At 37.4% G+C, this 19,308-nt stretch overlaps 1 protein-coding gene across 4 annotated transcripts in view; it reads left to right on the forward strand.

Annotated features, from left to right (window-relative positions):
• Positions 1 to 19,308, forward strand: part of ephb2b (eph receptor B2b) — a 130,539-nt gene that overhangs the window by 72,300 nt on the left and 38,931 nt on the right. The window lies entirely within an intron of this gene.

Raw genomic sequence — 19,308 nt, forward strand, 5'->3', positions numbered from 1 at the left:
TTTGGAAAAGCAGAATTATAGACAACTTAACTGATACTTTTACTTTAGGAATAGATCAATATTTCTATTATTGATATGGAAGAATTCATTACCGATAGATCTAAGTAACTAATTTCTATCCTGAGTTTATAGATTCTTACAGGATAGAGCTGATTACCAAAGATTTAAAAAATCAGAAATTCAAGTCCAAGTCTCCTGCGTGGAGTAATACCTCAAATAAGAAGTGAACGATTTTTTATTGTTATTTTGACTTACTATTTCCTTAAATATTGTTCCATTGCTTTCCATCTGCTCCAGATCAACAATGCTCAAACTCAAAGAGAGAGACAGATTAGAAATAACAACTACTAAAGTAGAGACACGGCAAACAGGGCTAAACAGAAGAATCACGTAGCACGGTCCTCCGGTTTGACATTAACCACCCGCCTGTGTTTACTACAAAGCCCGGATTGGCCTCGCAGCGTATTGATGCCTGGGAAATGCTTGCTTCGTGCTGGGACCAGTGTTCTGGTTTATTGTGGTCATCTCGATGCTGTGTGGTCTCGACAGAGTTATGCTGGCTTTTTAGGTGGGCGCTGGTGGGGCGGGGGTATTGGTGCATTTTCATGTGCAGGGTGTTTTCATTACACCCCACCAACATAGTTTGAATGGAACAGCCTCTAGACACACACACCAAGGACACCGTTTTCTCCTGTCTCAGTATGGGTGTAGGTCCTCTCTCTGAAGTAACAGGCTTAAAGAACTGCCTGGAAAAGATTAGTCACAGCCATTAATGGGAGCGTTTTCATTTTGCTGTTCCATTGTCTTAGCTTTTTTTTTCACCCCCAGTGTGCAAAGTTATCACAATGGTGAGGATTTGGTTGAATGTAAAATACAAACCTTGGCACCTCACAGGGAGACAGCGCTGGAATAAAGAACTGCATTGCCAAGACTGACAGAGGAGGGATTTACAACGTAAAAGAACATGATACGGTGTTGACTTAAAGAGAACCCATGGATGCACAGGAAGGACATGCAATGGTTTTTGCCTTTGAACTCTCCTATGGATGCCACTTTTACCCAGTCTCTTTCTTATTGTTCATTCATGAACAGAACCTAAAGTGAAATCTCTGTTGTCCTTTTGTGACAAGTTTTGGATGAGTTCTCAGTGTAATTTTTGTAAGATTGCCACTCTTCAATGTTGAGTTTTCTTTCTAAATTTGTGGGTAATGCCTCTCAATAGGGTTCACTTAAGTCCCAAAGCCACAGAAATGGCTTTGTGACCTTTCCAGACTGAACAATATCAGTGACTTTGTTCCTTATCTTTTCTTAAAGATTGTTAGATGAGGGTGTTTAGAGTTGCTTTTTGAGATCTTATGTCCTACTTCATGCTGTCAGATTCTTCTTTAAGGGATTACTTGACTCTGAAAGTCTGGTCAGTAATCTGACCTGTGTGCTTTGTGCAATCCTTGGAAAAAAAGTGAAAGTAATAAATAAATAGTACTGTACCTACTGAACATGTTTATTTGCATAAAAATTGCAATACTATTTATAAAAGCTAGTACTTCATGTTGTCATTCTTATCACCTTGAACATTACCGTTCCAGCTAACTGGCATACTTGGCCACCGCAAGGTAAATCTCTGCTCTCCACAGAGAGCATTTCTCACTAGAGAAGGCAACTCGAAGCCTTTTGAATCCAAAATGAGCAGCCATCTCTTAAGCACACAACTGACACATTGATGTCTTTCATCCCTTGTAGAGCTTTGTTAACTCCTCCTTGCGACCTTCTTTCTAAATATAGCAATTCATGTATTGATTTGGGGATGGCGTGCAGTCACAGCACGTCTTTGCGATAATGACCTATTTCAACAGATTGCTTGTAGATATGTATTTTTTTTCTTTCTGTGTCGAGTCTGTAGAGAGAAGACATATTTATATGTATGTATATATATATATATGTATGTATGTATATATATATATATATATATATATATATATATATATATATATATATATATATATATATATATATAGAACAATCTGTTTTATCTCAAATTGAGACATTGAGTGGAGATCAAACAAACCATAGCATAGTTTTATTGGTTCATATGGCCAGAAGCTATCCTGCATTCATAATGGCTTTAGGCTTGCACATATATTATCAATGCAGGAACCCTGTAGGAGTTCATTTTAAGCAATCTTTGTATAAAAAATGTGTTTATGCTGTTAATGCTTGTCCATGATCATGTGTTTCATCATTACCCTTAGTACTGTGCATGGCTGCGACATTGCAAGACAAGAGTCACTTGAGTCTCCAAGCAGCTCAATTACACATGGATCATTCACAGTGTTATTCCTCATTGGGATTTAAGAGTGGCAATGGGGAATAGGTCCAACATAAACTTGGCAATAGATGGTGCTAATTCCATCTGTGAGAATGCCGTGCCAGCAGGCATACATCCCATTACTGGATGACTATCATTGAAATCATATCTCAGACATGTGTTTTTATCTGTCAGTAAAGTGCTGCAAAAAGATGGGCATCAACTGGATCACTGCAGCACTATTCAGATATATTGTCACTGTTTAATCAAAACATACAAACGTCATGCCCAAACACTTCAGTATTTATCTTTTTGTTCTTCCAAACTAAACAGCAGCTCAGTCAAATGGAAGCTGCAAGCTGTCTGGTCTTGTCTGGTAATCCTGAAGTATTCAAAAAGAAACGACATATTAGCTATAGCATACTTTCAATTTTAATACAGTAATCTATCATTCAAAGCTCATTTATCAATACTGCATTTTCTCTCGTACTCCTTTTAGAATTTGGACTTCAGTGGAAGCAATTATTTTATAGGACTTTGTTGCATTTTCATTTAGCTGGGAGACCATTATCAGCCACATCAAACCCTCAGAGACCATAAGTCCTTCCTCCTTCCAGACCTTCCAGGGTCCGCCATCACAATCAGGCTTTTGTGAGTCCGCCTTGTCTGTCATCTCTCTCTGGTTCTGTTCATGCGGGTCTCGTGCTGAGAACGTGGTCTCTCGCACACTGCAGTGAACACAAGCTAATTGAGCTTGCCGAGCCAGAACCTGCTTGTGCGCTGATAAGATGATTTACATACTTTACCTCTTTTTAAGAGGTTCTGAGAGGTTTTATTTGTTTATTTTCTCTGCAGGAAATCGGCAGCAAAAGATGGAAACATCTCTGTGCTTAAAAGTTAGAATGTACCTATGTTTCTTTATATTTGTTGTTGTTAGATATTTTAGTTGATAAAACCTTGTACCAAGCAGTTTATTTTATAAATTCCTTTGTTTTTGTTGGCTTTTTTAAAAGGAGAATAGGATAAAGGATTTTGGTAACCTGATCTACAAAGACACACATGCTTGACAAATGTACATAAGCCCTGTCTGGCATTTTGTGGAAAACCACATCTACCTGGTATTTTTGCATTGGCTAAGACGTCTAAAGATTATTTGCACATGGCATTTCATATGTGTGCTGCAGATGGGGATTTTAGTCAATGAGTGCAGCTGACACGACCCCCTCTAGACTCTCTGGGATAATCCCACTGCCTCCAGGAGCTAAAGACTAATCTTCCAGTATTTTTTTGCAGACCCTCACTTATTTGAGGCTGCCCAAAATTCTTTTTAATGTTCATCAGGCCTTAAGAAATTGGATTTTAAACACACTTTGTGTGTTTTAGGGTAGGTGTACATATATATTACACAGTTTTTGTGTCCCACTGCAGCAGATCTCTTCCATTTAAGGGAAAAAAAATACATGCAGTTTTGATGATTCACACACCTGTCAGTTTATGCCTAAGAACAGAAGCTTTCTGCCGAAAGGAAGACAAAGCTACTCAACCATTATATTTTTACAGTGACCCTTTCAGGACTGCAACGTCAGTGTCAAAGATGATATGTGACTGGCCTGTGCAGATATGTCAGATGTGCACTGATGGAATGTGCAGAGGAAAGTCAAGGGGGAAGCTACGCTTTCAGGCTGGTAGGCTGCTTTAGGGTTATACATGTATGCATGTGGTATTACCAGATTTTATTCATATGATTAACTTTGCTTGAACAGGAATTCCCTAAGCAAGTACACCTGAGGCCTTCCCCAAATAGAAAGTGGGCCTTTCAACATATTTGTCCAAAAAGAAACAGAATACAGCTGCTACATTTAGCTGTCAAACACAGCATGAAGTAATATTGTTACAAAAGGTCTTGCAATGTTAAACAGTGAAAATGAAAACTACTAATTAAGCCTCTTAAACTCCTCTATTGAAATATAAAAGACTCATTGCCAGTTATGCTTGATAGTAGTTACAGCTTAGATTATCACCACTAGTTATTAGGTCTAGGGCGAGTCATTTTTTCACAGAAAAGTTGCTTTGGATATCTTTTTCCATCAACAAAATATTTTGGTCTCATTAAAAATGGTTTAATCTGTAACATTTTAGATTGAGAAATAAAAAATCTAGGTGTTATTTGTCTTCCTGGGGCAGTGCTTTATATTTCTTTATAAGGACTTTTAGCATTCTAACCTTGCGTGGGGTAATGTTTATTTACATCAGTCTTCTGACCCTGAACTTGAATTTATATAACCCCAAAGCAGCTGCTTCGCCTCATGGAAGGGACACAGTGCTTACTTCACTATTCTTAGATAGCATCATTGTTGGGTTAGACCATCCCTACACAGGTGGAACTGGAATGAGAGCATTTCTGGGAAACTCCAAGCCGAGGGTTTCAAAGGTAACAAAGGATGTCCCTATCTCACCATGTGCCTAAGCATCGGCCCTATTTCTGTGTGCGAGTTGGGTGCTTAATTTCACTGACCTGAGGGGTCGACGACGAACAACCACCATTGATTGCTACAAAGATCAGCCTTCCGAATCCCCTCTTTTATCAGGGTTAAGGATGTGGTAATGGGGGGGTGAAAGACACTGTGTAGGCGTATGAATAGCATAGGGATGCCTTGTTTTCGATGAGTCAATTACATAAAGGCTAATTAGTCAATCTATTCACTCAGTAAAAATTTGCCCAGGCCACCACTTCTCTCCACAGCTATCATTGGACTATTTAATACATTATATGTTTAAACATCAGCCATTAGTGACTTCCAGAGTATCTCCCCCAGCAATACCAGAGATGGTGTTGAGTTCAAGAGATGGTTGAATGGCATTTGTGGAAATGTTGGATTTTAAGCCCTCAATACATGTTTTTATCCAAAATCCAATGTTGGGTGTTCAGATCACCCTTGTCATTTCATGACTTAAATTTGCATAAACTTATTATCCATTCGAGTGCCATTATCAGATCAGTGAGTGCCACTCAAACTGTCTATTTTATATTTATTTTAACCACAATTTGAGTCCTCGAAGTCTGTCAGGTTGGAAATGTCTATTGAAACTCTATTTTTTTTTACAAGATGTTTAAAAGGCTGCCCACAAACAAAAGGAAAACTATATCACCATGTGTTTATGCTTCACATTGCAACAGAGGAGTTTGGCTGTGTTTAGGTATGTTTGTATATGCAGTATAAGCACATGTGCTTACTGGATGCATGATTGCATGCAAACCATTCCCATTACAGCTGCTGTGCTTTCTAGATAAAATGGATTTCAAAATTTGCTTTAGATTCCCTGCTGCCTCATTAAACGCTTGTAGGCAGAAGAATTGCTATAATCTTGAATAAATTCACTGCAAAGAAAGATGACTGAAGACAAAAAAAAAATACTCATTTTGAATAAGAAAAGTAACATATCTTTTGCTCTTTATTTGGGATGTTCTCTTTGTGTGATTATAGACATGCATTGGAGTTGTACACTGGGACAGTGACAGTCCTCAGCACCAGCTGCTTCTTGCGATGCAACCCCCACCGCTTCTTTCCTCCCTCCTATCCTTCCTCCTTCCCTCATCTGAGACACTCCTTGTCTCTACTGACTGGACAACACACAACCCCTTTATGCCACCTGTCTATCAGCTAGACTGCACCTTAGGGAGCCTCTGCTGTTGAGCTTAGAACTGCCGCTTGCTGCCTTTGTTTGGACTCTGGTAAAGCTGTTACCCCCTCTTCCTCACCCCTCTTTCCTCTCTTTTTCTGTTCTCTCTTGCTCTACGTGCTGCTCTTTACAAACAGACGAACAAAAAGACACATACAGACAAGTGATTGCCTCCGTCAGCTATTTCCTACAACTGCCTCGAGGCACAAAGGACTCAACCACAACGGCACATCCCTCAGCTTGTGTTTCACCTATACTGGCCAACTGCTTGCTCTGTTTTATGCAGAAACAAATGCTGACTATTGGAGCAGATACTAATGATTACATTTTACAAATTCCAAGGGGTGTTGAAACCGTCACACGGCATTTGGAGGGTGTTTATTGCTTGTACTTGGTTGTATATTTGAACCAATATGGTTTATCTCTTTCAGGGCAAGTGTAAATTCAACTCTGACACACTGCCCATCTTTAGTGGGTTGCTGAGGTTATTTATAATTAAATTGTCTCACCAGTCCCATTCTTATCCATCCCTTATCTTCCACCTCCACTCACCATGCTCATCCACCCAGTCCCAGTATCATCAGCAGTCTGTGGCTGTGATCAGGACTCTAAGGTCCGGGTGCAGCCTGCAGAACGGAGCAGGGGAGCTGCCTTACATAGCAATCGCGCCTGTTGCCGTAGCAACTGGCTGTCCTTGAGAAAAGGGCACGTTTGGGGGTTTTGGAGGCTGAGGTGCTGGCAGCCCCCAGTCAAAACTCATAAAGAGTTAAGACACATCGATCGGTGCATCTAGGAGAGCATGTAGTGTAAATACAGTCGTCCACAAGTGCCTTAAAACGTATGAATCATGGGCTTAGGTAGCTGTGCTAAAAATTGAGGGGTTTGACATGCAAATAATTTTCTCTTGTTGAGCAAGAGGGGAAATAATTTTTTTTTTTCAACAGGGCCCGTTTTCAACCAGCTGTACAGTGATCAGGCTTTGGTGGATTTTGCTTCAGGGATGGCCATGCCTTTTTGTTTGCCTCATCAAAGACAACATAATACTTTGATATGTGAACACTACAATATTCCCTCATTTTATTGCCAGTCTAAGTGACTTGAGGTTTAATGATGTTTAAGTATATTTTCTGTATTTTCCTGGTTGTGATATAGTTGACTCCAGGCTGATGTTGTTACATGCACACTTTCTTTCCCTAGTTGCACCCCATTTTGCACCAACGCATTGCTTTGTCATCCCCTCCCAATTCTGTTGCCTCCCCAGCACTGCTGATACAAAATGCCCCATGGGAGTCCTTTAAAATCTACAAAAGGTACAAAATGGCAAATTGTGAAAATTAGCTGCATCCAATATATTTTAATAATGACTTGTTAAATGTTTTGGATTCCAGCACACCGCCATGACCCTAGAAGGATAAGAGGAGATAGTCCATGGATGAATGGATGGATGGATACATTTATCTTAGATTTGTATTTATTTATTTATTTTACTTAATCATTTCAATTATGCTATTTCATAACAAATAATCAACGTACATTCATTTGAAAATCTTACCCTTTTCCAGTACTATATGTAATTAATTAGTTGCTCTGTCTATGAGGTAATGTGAGCACAGGCAAATTGCAAGTGAAAATTTGATCATTTCAACTTAAAAAAAACTACAGTTTGCATTAACTGACATTTCTTTCCAAGTCTTACTAATTATCTGTCATAAGACATAAAGGAATACAGGGATAATTTCTGTATGATGAGCATCGTGCAAGGTTTACGTTCCGACCCAAATGGAGATTAATGCCGACACTCAGGCCTGCCTCCTGCCACACCCCAGTCATCTGCAGACTGGAGTACTAAGGGGCTCACTAGCAATGTGATTGGACATTCTACATCCTCTGGAGAGCAAGCTGTCAAGTGTTTTGCCTGCATGAAATGACCCTTTCCACATTGTTCCCCATAACCACCCACCACCCTCTGAACTTGTTCATATCATACTCTGTGTCTATGCATGGGCTCAGATGCTTGTAATTTCACCATTCCACATTTTTTTTTGCCTCTTTCTTTTCTCTACATTAAAAAGAGGGGGGGAGAAGAAAAAAAACTGAGACGGCAGTGAAAATTCCAGACTTTATTGCTGTTCTGCATGCATAAATCCTGTGATACTCTCCTTTCATCTGTTTCCTCCTTTATTGACAGATGGTAGTTATCAGACGTTATGGAAAAGCTGTGGTTAGGATAGTTTTCAATTATTTCCCCCTCGTTGGAATTTTTCACTGATAACCACAATGCAAACAGGCCAGTTTTTAATCAGAGGACCAACAGAAGTAATGCTTGGCACATCATCTTATTAATTTCTATCCATTTTGTATAGAAGGTGATGAGGTTGACTTTTGTTGCACTACTCTACATTTCTGCTAAATGATTGATCCCCCACTCAACACAAACTTAATTTATGAAGTTTGTAAGGCATCCATCAGAAAGATTAAAATAAAAAAAAAGCAATTTATTTGCTTCAATGTCTTCAGGGCAGTGAGCTGGTTATATCTTATTCTTAGTTTTTGCAGTTTTAAAATAATTCATTAAGTAATTATTAGAAAAATAAAAAATGACTTGCTCCAACATTTACCTACACTGGTTTTGCCCACATTTTCTTTCGATTTACTACAACTGACTTGGTCGGCTAGATTCTGTTTTGACTTTTGATGAATGGATTTTTTAAATTTCATTTAAAAAATGTATATATATATATATATATATATATATATATATATATATATATATATATATATATATATATATATATATATATATATTATTTTGATTAATATTAAGATGTGATTTCAGCAATAGAAGAAAGTTCTGCATTGTCTCTGCCTATGTTATGTCTGGGAGTTCAATGAGGTAATGATAATAAGGTCACTTGGCAGCCAGTGAATTTACTGTGGTTGTTTCATGACCAGTGTTTTGCTTACAGATTAGCTTCAGGTACTTGTGGTGTGGTGCTCTCCACACTTCTTTTTGTCCTTGCATGTGCTAAACCTTGTAATGGTAAACATTTTATATGTGACATACATGAGGTGAAGCCCTTGCAGTGAATTGAATTTGTCCTCTGGGCAGTGGCCATACATGGATTATTTACAGCTCGTTTGATGGTTCCTGTTTATTTATATTTTGGAGTTAATGAATTGGGGAAGGATGGACTTGAGTAATCTCTGGTTGTGTGCCTGTGCTGCTGGACTGTGTCCTAGGGTTTATATTTGCTCAGGGCATGTACATTGTGTATATTGTGTCTATTTTGAGCCTCAGGCTTGCCGAGATACCTGCTCCCTCAGACCTCATTCCCCAGGTTTCCCACAACTCTAGCTAATCTGCTGCTAACTTCAGCTCCAAATCTGTCTCAGAGGAAGCTGCAGAAAATATGGGGATTTGGGATCTGAGCTCTATGACAACTGCTGAAGAGCTGCAGCTTAGAGCAAAATGCTGAGAAGAAAAGTCAGTTTTCAATGAATTTGCTGTCCTGCCGTATTCCATGATACATGTCCCTTGCTGCACACGAACCCACTCTGCCATGCGCTACAGATGTCTATTAAAGATATACATTAGGGTGGAAGACAAGGGAAAAGTCAGTTTTTTTTTTTTTTTTTTTCCCACTTTCTCTGATCAGCACTACAAGTTGCTGTTTGATTTTCACTCATTTTCTTTAAGCTTTTTTGTGAGAAGAGTTTATAATACATGTATGAAAAAAATTATACAAGTTGCGGGAAAAGCTCATCTGTAACAAATACATTATCGTTAATCAGTTCACATCTGGACACATTACCCTCACCTTTTAGTAGTGGCTTGTATGCACCGTCCTGTCCTTCTGGTAAGCTGATTATAGAAAGCACCTTGTTTTAAAAAAGCACCACACTCAGGCAGCAGAAAAAACATGACAATTAATTTAAATAAAATATTTTTTATTCTTCATATTACATACAATTGTATTTAAAGATTCAAAAATCAGTCAATGGCCTTTATGCTACATAAAGATTTTGTCCGTTCTTGTCTTCTGAAAGTCTTGATCATATTAATAATTAACATTAATATGATAATATAATTTGTTTCTCATCTAGATGCTTGCACTTACTGTTAAATAAAGCCTGGGATAAAAGGTGTTCCTTCTTTTAGCAGGTGGTTCTTGGTGATGTTGGGTTGCTGCCCTGGCTTTCTAAAGATGGGTTTCTTTTAAGTTTTAATTGGGGACACAAGTGAGTGTTCTGAGTTTTTAAGTGATTTACACCTTGCGGGTCAACAGTGGTGACACACTGTCTCTATCCTGGCTTAGAGTGTGAGAAGCAACACGGAGTTCCAGACTTTTTAATTGCACAAGACATGGAAACCTGGTGGGAGAAATGAATATATCATTTGTGTACGTTTGGGGTGAAATGAATGCCAGTTGTCTAATAGCCTTCACACAAGCCTGATTGCATTAGACAGCCAAGAGGACTGTGTTCCTAATTGAATCATGAGAGCCTGTGTTGCAAACAGTGCTAGCTTGTGTTCCCAATGGAAGTGCTAAAGTGGGGGGGTTGGGTCAGGGTTTGGCTCCCAGGAGCAGACAACTTGTGGCTCTCTGTGCTTTAGCTCTGGCCATGACTCTTATTTCATAGAGTTATGCTCTATTTGGAAGTGACCTGTTTAAAAGGTTGATAGTCTGTTATTATTAGTTTGTAAAACTAATTAAAAAAAACCTGTTGCAAAAGTTGACATTATGTCCTTTTTTTATACATAAGATTAGTATGTCTTGCTTTTATCTTGTAAAAGTAGCAGTGTACCTTTGGCATCTAATCACTACTTACAAAACGGTATATGGTTTTTGGAAATACAAGTCAAGTGTGACTTGCATTCAGCCTCCTTAGTTAATAGTTTGTAAAACCTTACATGTAGGAGACATTGTTTATGGAAAAAGTTGGATTTACACTTGCAAATGTTGTTGGGACATGTTTCTACCGGTTTTGCTCATATGACTGATATTTTTGCCCGTTACTCTTTTTAAAATAGCTCATCCTCAATCAGATTGGATGGAGTGTATATGTGAAATGTAATTTGCGTAACTCATGAATTTACTTTGATTATACCCTTTCACACAGACTTGCGTTAAAACTTTTGCTTGCTCTACCAGGTTTTCTTCCAGGATTAGCCAATGTTTTGCAGCATTCATTTTTAAGTCAACTCCAAGAGCCAGAAGTTGAAATATTGTCTCATCTGACCAGAGTGCTTTCTTTCATGTGTTTGCCTTTCTCCCTACATGCCTTGTGGCTAACTGCATAGAGAAATTCTTTTGGTTTTCTTTTAACAATTCAACAGTTTTGCCCCTCTGTCATAAATGCCAGATTTATGGAGTGCTGGGTTAATGTACTGTCACAAGATTCTCCCAGCTGAGCAAAAGGTCTTTGCAAGTCCACTAGAGCAGTGGTGTTCAAACTTTTTTTTTCCCCCAAATGGGCTATAATGGTCAACGTAGAAGTAGCTATGAGCCAAAACTAATTTAACAACGAATAAGTAAAATGAGAAAATATAGATGTTTTTTCGGCTCACAAAATCTAAGCATGCAATATTTTAAATAGATTTCTTTGTTGGAAATATATTTTTTAATCACTTAAAAGGGGCGTAAAGGAACAGAAAACTTCTAGCTAAATATGAATTGAGGCATTAATGAAGGAAAAAAAATAGATAAAGGACAAGAAGCATGAACAGCAGTATAGACCATGGAAGAATTTAGCCATGAACAATGAAAAATCAGGAGCTTAAATTGTGAGGAGAGGGTGGAAAATGACAAAGAACTAGATCAACTAATCAGGGAAAATATGTTTCAGCTATGGCAGGGATAAAGCAGGACAACTGAGTTAAAAGACTTTTTAACACAAGACAAGCCAATCTAGGATTCAAAAGATCTTGAAACCAAAAGGGAAAATGCCTGACAATAATCTAAGAAAATAAACTAAAATGTACAAGAAACAGAGCACAATAATAAACAAAGAGACTAAACTTAGTTCGGCATCCTCACATAAATAATATTGAACCCAGAGAAAATAACTGAAGATAGAAAAACATGCAGATCATAAAACAGACCACAATGAATAAAACACAAAAGAAAATCCAAAGACTTGAGAATTGTGGCAGGGTATTGCATGAGTACTTTATCAAAACACACTCAGTTTGCAAATTCTTTGGGACTCGATTAAAAAGTGTGAACATTTTTTGATGATTTTCTGCAACAAGAACCGAACAATAGAACATCCTTCTGTTGTTCGGTTAGGTAATTGTTTAACAAATTAATTTAAAGTTCATTTGGAATAAAAGTCGATAAATGAACGTTTATTATTATTACTATGATAATAATAATAATAATAATAATAATAATAATAATAATAATAATAATAATAATAATGCATAAAGCATTGTTTAAAAAACCCAATGATATTTAATCAATAATGTGTCTGAAATTATTTGGCTCTAATTAAAAGACACATGTCTCCATCAACATCAACCGGTGGGCCAGTGTTTACAGCAATGTTGAATTGCAGTCAAGGGCTCCACAAAATCAGCCCATGAACAGCAAATGGTCCCTGGGCCACACTTGGATACCCTGCTATAGAGATACTGAGGGTCTTTTTGCTACTCTGATAAATGTTCTCCTTTTAGTTGAATTGGCATGTCATGGAAGGTTTGCAGTTATGCATCTTGTCGAGACTCTTTTTTTTTTTCCATCTCCCTTAGGAGAAATTTTTCCTGTGACATATGCAATAAATTAATTTCTACTGAGAATAAAGGACAGTGGACTGTAGTCTGGCAGGAGAATATATACACCCTACTCTTTCTATTTGTATTTTTTATTTATTTTTTTTACATTTCCTTTAACTTCACAAATATCTGCTATTTTATTGTGGTTTATCACAAATATGCCTTTCAAATACACTGAACTTTGTAGCAAAAACATGATTGGTATTTATATTATTACTTTCACATGACTATGTTTATAGTGTGACCATTATTATTTATATCATTTGTACATGCAGCCCCAGACTTCACAGAGGCCAACGAAAGCAGTTTGTGTCTCTCGGGGAAATAGGGAAAACAGGGAAATACCCTCCACTAAATCCCACTGATGCCGTCCATTTCCACCCCTTTCAGCACTTTTTCCTGCTGTGCTCACAAAACCTAGCACCTCTGATTTTTTTTTCCTTTTTTTCCTACCCCTGCAGCCTTTTGTCTTTCACACCTTAAACACCACACAGACGCACACAGACACACACATGGAGACGCACAAAGACCTTGTCTGTCTTTGTCTCTCTTTTCTCTTCTCTAAGAGTGTGTTCATTAAATAAAGCGCTTTCGGTTAGGATGAAATGTGTCCTTAGAAGAAAGAACAGGGAAGAGGGGGCCGGAAGAGCGTCCTACAGTTGCTGTGATTCTTCAGACTGCGGGACAAAACGCTTCCCTGTTTGGTGCTGTAGATGAGAGATGTTCTGGAAAGGAAGCCGGGTAGAAGGTTCTTTTTTTTTTTCTCCTCTTCCTCTTTTTTGCTACAGCCATGGATGGGATTGCTTTATGTTGCTTTCCCGATTGTTCAGTAGCATCCCACTTTGTTGGGGGAAAATCTGTTAAATGAAATGGGAATGTCAAATCCTGACCTTTCTCTATATATTTGCTGTAAATGTGTCTATTTCTCTGTGTGTTTGATGGCTGATAGACCACATAAACATGATGAAGAAGCCAACATGGCTGTTCACGTTGGCATTGGCTTGTTTTTCTCTTCCCTCACACATAAATATCCACACAGACCCATCTGCTTTGGAGGATTCAGATGTTTTTTTGTTGTTGTTTTTTTTTGCTGCAGGTACCTTCTTTAATGTGCTGTAAATCTTTTCAACTGTAATGTTCAGGAAACCTTTGAAACAACCAGCAAATTACCTGCTATAAAACTTGACTAGCACCCTAGTGCAGTGACTTACCTTACAGCTCCTTCAGTCCTATATTTATTCAGTGAGTCTTGCAAAAACCTCTAATTAAAGCTTTTATGTGACTATATATTACTATCAGTCATAAACATTGGCAGACATAAGCAGCTGGGCTATGTGTGTGTTGGGGGGCTGGGGATAGATGTTTAAAGAAGTAGTGTTAAATTAAAGTAATATAACACTTAGCACCTAAATGATTAGACCATGCTAAAAATAAAACTAAGTCAGCCAGATGGCAGATATTTTTATTATTTTTACTATTCAGGACTTAGACCTGAATCCCTTTCCACTGAGCTACCATTAAACTGGGTTTCAGGTGTTTATAAATTATTTTAAAGATTTACTATTTGTATTTTCTTCTTGTTTTTTGCCCACTTTTTATTGTCACTCTTATGTCTAAAAGTTGTTTTAGCAGTGTGATAAGGAGAGAAAGAAACCCCATAGCCTCCTTTTGATTGATGCTATTGATGATATTATTAGCAGACTGGAGAAAAAAGCAGGAACAACAGTGGGGCTGCTGTCAGTAAATATTCTGACACTAATTAACTTTGATAAGCAGAAAGATATTTTTAGTTGGAGGAAACATCCAGATAATTTTTGCCTTTAGTTCTCACGTGTTGAGCAATCCTGCCAGCGTGATGATCAAACAGCTCAACAGCAGCAGTCTGGGCAGGCGGGTAGGTAGGGAATTAAAGCTCCGGATCTGATTTTTAATCACAGCTCTCCCTGTCTCCGCTGCTCTGCATCTGACACCAACCAACTGTGCAACTCTTTAAATCTGTCATCCGAGTATAAAATGGAAATTCCCCAAATTTCTCCCTAAAATAACGACCATGGTAAAGCACAGAGGAATGCCAAGACATATAATATTGTCCTCTTGAAGTGGATCATTTGGTCTTCACAAAAAAGTTTGGTTTGTTTTATTTTACATTGGTTCAAGTCTCTTTTACCACATGAATAAGAGTTATCAAACTGTAATGTTTGTAAAAGTAAACACATCTAATTCTATGTGTGTTTCTTAGTGCTGAGTCATTTGTTTTAGTTGGACTGAAAGTCCAACCTGTCTGGTTCTCCAAGGTAAACATACTGTAAGCTACAGCACTCATATTTTACAATAGATGTCCCCTTATATCTTCTTGAGTGAAAGCGGTGATGTTGATTGGTTTATTTAATTCAACTACATTAAATGCATTTTACATATTGCCAATTAATAGCACGTTATCTTAAGGCACTTTACAAAGAAAGCCAATTCCAACCAATTACATTGACAGATTCAAAGTCAGTTTCATTTCAGTTTAATTTTTATTTAAGCATACAGACTGCATGGAGTCACTGACTTGCAGCTTTTACTCTTCCTGGGCAAACGTGTGTCAGCTAGACTGATGCTTGCGTTGTATCGCTGACTTTGTAGCAACCCCTAATACTGATAATGCATAACATTATAAGCTGTGTAATGTATTAAGTAAGTTTTATTGAGAATACCTTAGAAGAAATATACAAAAATACCCAAATCATTAAATTACTGTTGTCTTATAGATGAATTGTATCTATCTGAAAAAATAAAACTGAACAGTCCCAGAAAATGTAATGTCTTGTTAAGAGAATATTTCTTCATGTAGTTTTTAACACGAAGTTTTACAGCCTTTAGTGAACAAACAATAATGTCTGTTGGTTTAGGATCTCAGTGGGAAAATTTAAATTATGGACTAGTGTGTCATCCATCAGGAACCACAGAAATGCAACCACTGTCATGGCCTGGCATCATGCGGCTCTGCATAGTCAGTTATTTTCATTCAGTCTCCTCTACAGCCAGATTTGAATGTTATTGCTCATTTTGTTTTGCATAGTCTGCATGCTGGCACCACACATTAATTTAATACAGACTCAGTAATTCACTTAATTCTTTGGATGAAAAAATCCCCAACTTCTTCCATCTTATGTCTTTGTTTTCATTTACACTCCTGCCCCAACTCCCTCTTTCTGCTGTTTCCTATGGTGTTGATTCGTGGAGCCCCACACTCTCATGGACCTCACTGGTTTGATCCCAGTTCCCCACATAGCTGTTGCCTGGGCCTCATTAATGGACCCTGTTGACTGGCAGTGTGAATGTCCAGGCCTCATGTTTCTCTCAGTCCCCCAAACCTTTTTCTCCATCAATCATAGAAGAAGAAAAACATGTCAACAGTAATACTTTTTGAAAAGATTTTTAACTTTATTTGAATTTTATTTTGAGTAACTTTTTGCTGTTGACTTCTGCTATTTAACTAAGATTGTTACATGTGCCTTTTTAGATAAACTTTTAAGTTTGGATAACTAGATGTAATCATATGTTAGAAAATTAGGTTAGCTTCTCTACATCCACACTGCCTCAGTTTATTTACTGTTGGATGATCATTTAAAAATTCTTTGAATTAGTTTATGCATGTGATTATTACAATTGTGTTAGTAATATCATAGTTTTAAATAAGGCAAAAGTCCAAATAAAATCTTTTACTGTCACAGTTTAGGCTTATGTTATGTTAAATAATATGACTGCTCACAGGGTATTTCCCGTGATTTTAAATAGTGGCTATGAAATTTGCATTCTGTTCTGGGTTACAGCAGACTGTGACTCTGGGTAGATTAGTTGTCTTGTGAAGGTTGGAGGTTTGATTTCAGCTTCCTCCAAATACAACTGACAGACCTTATGAGAGACAAATGAGTTTGTGAGGAGTTTAGAATGTTAAAATAAATTCAGACATTTTAGTAACAAAAAACTGAAGAAACTGGGCTGGTGTAAAAACTTTATAATTGTACTTTCTAATTATTTTAAACTTGTGGCTGTAATTTTCTTGAACAGGGTAAAACAAACATCCATATCTTTGAGAACTTGACATGTTTCTGTTTTATCAGCTTTGTAGTATTTTAATAGCTTAGCCATGGCTTAAATATTTTTTCTTTGATTCTTCGACTTTAAGAGCCAGGGTTACTCAGAAAAACTGAGGGGCCACAGCGCCAGATGGCCGGGCCCAACTGTGTCAGTGTTGTAATATTTAACTTTTGAGCTCCACGTTAAGTACCCACACCCTGCATGTTCAAACGCTTCCATCGACAGGTTTACTGTTTTCTTTACTATAACCGTTGCATATCAGGTTTGCCAAACTGTGCCTTAGAGTCCCGTCTGAATCTTTACTTACTGTCAATCTTTGTTCTTCACGGATATTCTTCAGAAGCAATGTGTGGATTAATTTACGTATTTTGATGCTATGCTATGTGGGTAATGTAGTTTAGTATTATTCACTGGTGTTTTTATGCTCCAATGCTATGTCTGTAATGTAATTGCATTTACAGTTAGAGAATGAAAAAATTTGCAATTTTCTTTAATATGCAAAATATAGAAATTTTGTTCCATAACATTTTCTGTTATAGTTGTGATAGTGTTTAAGTTGTACAAGTAGCAATAAGAGGATGTAGATAAATATTACCTTGAAAATGTCAGATTAAAATTATATATTAGTATGTTGTTGTAAAATATAAGAATTGACAAACAGTATATAAGAACGCCTTCTCATCTCCTTTTATCTGGCTGCATATTCCACTTTTTATAAAGCTGCCAAAGAAAAAGAAACTGTATTTTAAAATACCTGAAGGGGTTTTAACTTCAGATACACACAATGTCCCATGTGCAATTTTTTTTCAGGTTGCTGTACTTCCAACACCTCGGTCTTAGTAGTACCTCTATATTTCATTTTCCATCAGTGGAGCAGGTGGAAGCCAGATTACCTGAAGCAAATCCATAGATTTCTCTTTGGCTCGAGTTACAAGAAAAGCTCTTGACATAGTGCAGGTGCAAATGTCAGTTTTTTATTACTTTTTTTAAACCAGTGAAAGATAAACAGATTTCACCAAAAGCACAGGTTTTTTTTTTTTTTTTTTTTTTTTTTTTTTACTACCACCAATATTATCACAACAGCAACTGAATCTTATGGCAACACTCAAACAAAACCACCTATGTAGAAGAGATGACTCATCCACACACATAATTACAGTATTTAATGCTGAATGCGGTGTATGTTTTGATTACCCTGCCTGTGCCTGTGTGGGAACAGAATGCTTCGGATATTTCTCAGACAACCGCAGCACCGTGAATAATTCAAAGCAAACTTACATGTTTTTATGTTTATGTGTCTACAAAGAGTCAACTTGCGACATTGATACTAAGCTTTGGATCATTTACCATTTAGAAGACCCATTTGATCTGAAGCTTTAAACTTCATGGCCGAGTGGTGAGAGATTCCGTCAATATTTCCATATGTCATTCTTACTTCATGATTTATGGAAGCGCATCAGTTGCTCCTGCAGCTAACTCTAACGACATTACACTGCCACCGCCATACTTCACAGATTGGATTTAGTTTAGTTTCATCAGACACGACATGTCTTCAAAAATTTACGTCTTTTTCCCAGAATGCATGTGGTGTGGTAATTGTGTTGACATGTGTGGATTATGCCATTACTGTCTCTGACTGCTGCTGCTCACCAAAATTCCATATGTGGGACAATAAAGAAATGAATGGCATTTGCAAATTGCAATATGGCTCTTATGTTGCTTTTGGAGTAATGGCTTTTTCCTCTGAGTGGCCTTTTAGTGCTGTCTGTACATGACTTGGTTCATTGTGGATAATGACACTGTCTTACCAGCTTTAGTCAGCTTTTTCACAAGCTCTTTGGCTTTTGTTCGGGGTTTGATGTTAACGTTACAAGCCAAAACATGTTCGTCTGTGGAACGCAGAACCACAGATGCTACTTTCCTGAGCAGCATAACGGCTGGACATTCCTTTGTTGTGTTTGTTTATAATTGTTTGAAAAGTTGAGTGTAACACTTTCAGACATCTGGTAATTGAATCCAATGATGAACAAGGCATTCAGGGGTCCAGAATTCTCCTTTTGATACTCTGCTTGATTTATTTAGATTTTCTCATGATGTCACACGAGCAGCATGTTTGAGAACTGTCTTAAAATGCATCCACGTGTCTGCAACCAATTAACTAAAATGTTGCAAATTGGTTTTAATCAAAGGCTTACAAAGCCATGTCTTCATGATCTGGGACTCCCCAGATGCTCTTAATTTCTTGTAAATTCAAAACAAGAAGTAAAAAAAGAAGAAAGAAGTGTCCACATCGTTCTAGCCTTTAGCAATTATAAATTTTATGTTTTTGTTAGTCATTTCAGCTAACATAAAGACATAAAATTTAGTTTTAATGTCAGTTTTAATTTTGTTAAAGAGTGTATGTATGTAAACATCTGTTTTTCACTGTACAATATTTATCCTGGCATTTTCATCAGTATTC

This window comes from Poecilia latipinna, unplaced genomic scaffold, assembly GCF_001443285.1.
Source record: "Poecilia latipinna isolate Pla-1442-1.1 unplaced genomic scaffold, P_latipinna-1.0 Scaffold487, whole genome shotgun sequence".
NCBI lineage: Eukaryota > Metazoa > Chordata > Actinopteri > Cyprinodontiformes > Poeciliidae > Poecilia > Poecilia latipinna.